Source organism: Humulus lupulus, chromosome 8 (assembly GCF_963169125.1).
Source record: "Humulus lupulus chromosome 8, drHumLupu1.1, whole genome shotgun sequence".
Taxonomy (NCBI): domain Eukaryota; kingdom Viridiplantae; phylum Streptophyta; class Magnoliopsida; order Rosales; family Cannabaceae; genus Humulus; species Humulus lupulus.
Window position 1 is genome coordinate 65,466,441 of NC_084800.1, and position 6,450 is coordinate 65,472,890.

Sequence of the window (6,450 nt, forward strand, 5' to 3'; positions counted from 1 at the left end):
TTTGCTTCTTCATAATATTATTATGATGCCTTTTAAACACAGTACTATTCCAACGACCAAGATTAGTGGCAACATTAGCAATTTTAGTAGCCAAAGTCTCAAAGCTATACCCCACACCACTATTCCATGCCGAAGAAATAATATTCCCACATTCCTCATCCTCCTCCCAAGTAGTCTCATAATGAAACCGAGACTTAAGCAACACATTCCCCTTAAAGCCGTCATTAGTATGATTAAAGTGGACATGAAGAGGTCGATGATCAGAACCCCAAAAGCTAAGATGAGACACAAAAAAATTAGGGAACAAATCGAACCATTTCGGGTTACTAAGCATGCGGTCAAGACGTACCTGAGTGAACGTGCTATCTTTGTGCCGATTACACCAAGTGAACTTCGGCCCCGAGAAGCCCAAATCAACAAGATCACAATCAGATAAAGCTTGTTTGAAGTTTCTCATGAGGTAATTGGGCCTAGATGTCGCACCATCTTTCTCACTAGCAATAATAATTTCGTTCAAATTACCCCCGCACAACCAAGGACCGTCATAAGATGAAGCCAACATACCCAAGAAACGCCAGAAATCCTTCCTAAGGCTAGCATCAGGTTGACCATACAACCCCGTAAAACGCCAAGAAGGGGAACCAACAACATGGATAAACACGTCAATATGAAACTTAGAGAATTGGATAAGCTCAACATCAACGGAGTCCCCCCACATCAGACAGAGACCACCGCTATGACCAATTTTCTCAACAACAATCTTACCACAAAAACCAAGGCGAACTCGAAGAGCTTCCAATTGAGACTGTGAACTAAGAGTTTCGGACAAAAAAATAAAGTCTGGCTTCAAACTCTTAACGTGGCCACTCAAAGCTTGGAACGTCCGATCCTGGCCTAGACCTTGAACGTTCTACACGAGGCAATTCATAATGCTCGGCGGCCTAGCTCCACCGCTAGGTCCGCCGTTGAGGTAGTGTCAATAGCTTCATCGTCAACCACTCCCGGTAAAACATCTGAAGCAACAGAAAGAGGGACCAAAACCTCATCAACCAGAGAGCTCAAGAATTGAGGTTCCGCTTGGCTCTTTAATTTTCTTTTGACCACACGAGATGGTTTTTGGACAGCTAAAAGATCACCACGGGATCCCGTATGGATACCAGCTTTGCGTCCCCGGCGACTAAGCGAAGCAGTGACAACTCCAAAAGAGGCAGGGAGTATACGTCTCTTGCTTCCAGCGGCAAAGGGAGGAGGAGGAAGAGAGCTGGTCTGTGATGTAGAGCCAAAAATGACTGCACTGTTTGACTTCACGAAGGTGGTAGTCTCATGCACGTAAGAGTGTTCTTCATGCAATCTACTAGCACGTGAGGAAGGGTCCCTGTTCAAGTCCAAAACAACATCACTATTATTAAGAGAATTAATAATAGGAACACCATCTATCTTCTCAATGGGAACAGACCCATGCATAAAAGATTCCTCTTCAGGAATAACTTTTTTAAGAGCCACAAAATCAGTATTATTCCCATTAATATTATCATTTCCAGTAATAGATTTTTTTCCAATGTCAATCACGGGTACACTATCCTCATCAATAACAATGCTGTTAGAAGGAGAAGTTTTCGGGATAGCAACAGCTGTGACAACAGGTTCCGAAAACTTAGCCTTCCCCTTCCCAGAGTGCTGGCGTAAATCAGGGCGTGGTGGGCGCACGTAACTAGTCAGAGCTTTTTCCTTCCAAACCGGATCAGCAGCCGCCCTTGCCGTCACACCACTGGGCTCCGAACCAGAACCACGCTGAGCGACCACACGAGAACATTTAACCGGGGCATAATGTTTCGCAGAGGGCAAGGCTTTGATCCATTCTCCATACTTGAAGCAAGGTTTCCTATTCATACTAAAAACCTTAGCTTTACATTCTCTAATCGGGTGCCCAATAATACCGCAATTAAAACAGAGGTTCGGGAGATGTTCAAATTTCAAAGCAACAAGATTTTTATCCATACCAGAGACTAAACCAACCTTTACGGCACGGGGAAGGGGTTTAGTAATGTCAATGGAAATCCGTACTCGGAGAAAACGACCCAAATGATTACCAAACGAACCAGACGCCACCTCAATCACAGGGCCAATAAGCGCACCAACTTCGTATCCAACCTCAGTCGAAAGACAGCAAATCGGTAAGTTATACAACTGAATCCAGAAAGAAACGTGATTAAAACACAGATCCGAGTAGTTACCAATCCCAGTTGGTTCAGCCAAAACCAATAGGGAGTGCTCCACTATCCACGGTCCGCCTCTCAGAACACGAAGACGATCGTCGTCAAGAACAACTTAAAGAGAAACAGATTGGGTTTGAGAAGATCAACCTCAAAAGTCCCCTTTAACTTCCACATATTATTAGTTAAAATCAAAACAGCCTCACGGGGTATATTACGTGCCAAAATGATACATCCGACAAGAGAACGAGCGACCTTCTCTAACCCCTTAGAGATAACGTTCACATCAAGATCTTCTTGAATAGTTTCATCAGACGTATCAACATCTAAAGCGTATTGAAGTGCGGCTAGCTCATCGGAATCCATAACGAAGCACGACCAAGAGACCACAATCACCACTTCGAACTCAAACACTACCGGTGACAGAACTTCAAAGGAGAAGAAGGACAACCGAGAGAGAGAGCGAAAACTTTTTTCACATGTTTAGGTGCACAGACAATTACATTAGAATCATATGTATAACGGTCAAATTGTTAGCATATTTTTTCTGTAATTATTTAATTATTATCATATATATTAATTTAGGGAATTAATACAAATATTTAATTAGATATTAATAAATAAATAAAATTATTTAACACCTCCAAAATATATAATATAGCACTTATGTATTACTAATTTACTATTTTTAATTAAGAAATATTTTTTAATATTATAACTTTTATAAACATAAAAATTTAATATTATAAGTGTACAATGATTTTATTAATGAATATGGTTATAATAAGATAATTTTTTAATTTAAATTTATTTATGTATTGAGTTAAAAAATAAAATAAAAAAATTGTGATTGTGTTTTTTTATTTTTTATTTTTTTGAACAAGAGAAGAACTTATATTCAAAAACCAACCAAGATACAAAACAAGGAAGAAGCAACAACTTCTAAACAAAAAAACCGCAGCCTGCAGAAACAGCCACAGCTCTAAAAAAGAAACAATTACCAACCCTCTACAACATTGAGCAAATATCTGTCTTTTTTGCTAAAGATATGTAGACCCATACCCAAGATTGTACATTTAACAACTCTCCTAATTTCAAAGCTAACACTTCTAGCCGAATTACACGCAGAATCAAAGATACACTTGTTCTTATTTTTCCAAATAAAGTACAAAGTTGCAGAAAGTACAGCATTTATAATTTGGTACTTCAAATCTCTAACAGCTGAAAGACACCAATGCTGAAGCTCCAAGAAGGACTTCGGCCACATAAAAACACCCAGCCAGCTGCTAACTTCCCCAAATAACCTCCTTGAGAATATACATTCCATGAAAAGGTGACTGTGAGTTTCAAAATCAAAGTCACAAACAGGGCATAAAGAAGATTGGATAGGTAAGAAGCAGCTCAAGTGATCTCTGGTAAGCAGTTGAGAATTAAAAATATGCCAATAGATAAACCTATGCTTGGGCACTAGAAGTTTATTCCAAACAGTCTCAGCATACACTACTTTTTGAGCAGAAACAAGAGAAGTATAAAATTGCTTAACTCGAAATTTACCTCCCTTTTTAGCTTGTCTCAAAGCAGCTTCATCAGTAACCTGCCTAAGCCTTAGCAGCTTCTTAAAATACCAACTCATATCTTGCTTAATAGGAATACTCCAAATGTTATGATCCTTAAGGTAAATGGAGTTGATCCATCTAACCCAAAGGCAGTCTTGCTTGCTAGAGGAAGCCCATATGAACTTGGCCATCAAAGCCATGTTCCATTTCTTGCCTTCACGAAAACCAATACCACCCAACTTTTTCGGGAGACAAACCTTCTCCCAAGAAGGGAGATGAAGCTTACTCCTATTCCCTTTTGAACCCCAGAGGAAGTCTCGATAGCATTTATCTATGGCAGCTGTAACTTTATAAGGCAGAATGAAAATACTCATCCAAAAGTTCCTAATACCAAGCATAACCGAGTGAATAAGTTGAGCACGACCAGCAAACGATAAAGTCCTACTCGCCCAACAGTTGAGATTCTTGTTCAGTTTATCCAAAATCACCCCACAATCTGAAGCCTTCAATTTAGTAGGCCGAAGATGAACCCCTAAATACTTCAAAGGAAATGAACCTTCTTCCATTTGCATCAGGCCAAGAATCTTGATTTTAGTTTCTTCTTTAACTCCTCCAAAAAAGATATGAGATTTCGCTTTATTCGCAGAAAGACCTGTAGAATCACAGAACTTATTGAAAGCTTCTTGAATGCCTCTCACCGAATTGATATTGCCTTTACAAAAAATAATCAAGTCATCTGCAAAGCAAAGGTTAATTAACCTAAGATGTTTGCACAAAGGATGAAAGCCAAATCCTTTTTTACCAGAATTATGAGCCAAAAGTCTGGTAAGATACTCCATAATCATAACAAATAAGAGGGGAGACATGGGGTCTCCTTGACGAAGACCTTTTTCCCCTTTGAAGGAACCCTGAATTCTTCCATTCATGAGGAGACTGTAGCTCGTTCCTTTTAAACAGACCAGAATCCAATTAATAAATCTCGAAGGGAAACAAAGATTCTTAAGCAGCTCCTCCACAAGTGCCAATCAACTGTATTGTAGGCTTTGCTAAGATCGATCTTCATTATACATCTTGCTGAAATATTCTTCCAAGTATACCCTTTTAGGAGATCCTGGAATATCATAATATTATGAGCAAGACTTCTATTCTTAATGAAGGCCCCTTGGTTGCTATGAACAAGGAAAGGAAGCACTTCCGAAAGCCTAGTACAAAGCAGCCTCGATATACACTTATAAAGTGTATTACAACAAGTAATAGGCCTGTAATCACTAGCTGATTTCGGGTCTGCTACCTTAGGAATGAGGGAAATCACCATTTCATTCATTGTTTCCGGAAAAAAACCATCCTGGAAAAAATCTAACACAGCTTGAGATATTTCAGCTCCAATGTTCCCCCATAACCCCTTGAAAAAGCCTGATCCAAAACCATCCAACCCAGGACTTTTAGAAGAATGAATGCTGAAAAGTGCCTTCTTCACATCACTCTTACTAAACGGCCTTAATAAACGGACTTGCTGCTCCACAGTCAGTCTATTTCCATGGTTCAAACATTCTAAGTCCATCTCCTTGGTAGCCGAACTACTCCTCCCCATAAAGTTCTCAAAATGGGAGAGAAAATGCTTTACAACTTTCTCATAATCATCAATTTTATCACCAGTAGTAAAAGAAGTGATTATGTTTTCTATTCTTCTTTTCCTCACAATCGCATGGAAGTATTTCGAATTATCATCACTGAAAACTACCCAGTTAACTTTACTCTGCTGCTTGAGAAAACTAGAGTAACGATTCTGCATAACTGTAAACTTCTGCTGAACTTGAATAACAGTTTGATGCACGGTATGGTCAGAAGGATTAGTAGCCAAGGCCTCCTGAGCATTACTGAGCTCCTCCTTAGCCAGCTTGTAATCCAAAACAACATCACCAACCTCTTCCCTGTTAAAACATTTCAACACATGTTTAACTCTAAAATGCTTCTGAACGATCTGATTAAGGCCCCCTCCCGAACCTGAAGTAGATTTCCAGCTTTCCAAAACAGTCTCTTTGAACCTTCTGTAATGCAACCAGTGATTACAAAATCTAAAAGGTTTGATCCCCACCTTGTTCAACTCCTGACTTTTAATAATACAGTAGCTATGGTCAGAAACACAGTCCCATTTAAAGCAAGCTTCAGTTTTAGGGAACAAGTCCAACCACGAAACATTAGTAAACACTCGATCAAGCATGGAAAAAATCTGGTCACCTATATCATGTTTATTGGACCAAGTAAAGTGCGCACCAGAACATTTAAATTCTTCCACTTGGCCTAAAGCCAGCCAGTCTTGAGCATCAGCAATATCTTTAGCTAAAATTTGTCTCCCACCATTCCTGTCCTGGAAGCTAAACATAGCATTAAAATCCCTTAATATAATCCAAGGATTATTCAGATGACCAATGTTAGCTAACTTGTCCCATAATATTGTCCTCTCCTCCATAGAGTTACTACCGTAAACTACTGTAGCAAAGAAAACCTCCTGCTGGCCACAGACTTTTATTTTGCAATGAACAAGTTGAGGATCCACGAACAATATGTCAACCTTCACAAACTTATCTTGCCAAATAACCAAAATCCTACCAGAAGTGATAGAACTAGAAAAGTAATCCCAATTATGAAAATTATTCCCAAAGACTTCTTGAATCTTCTCA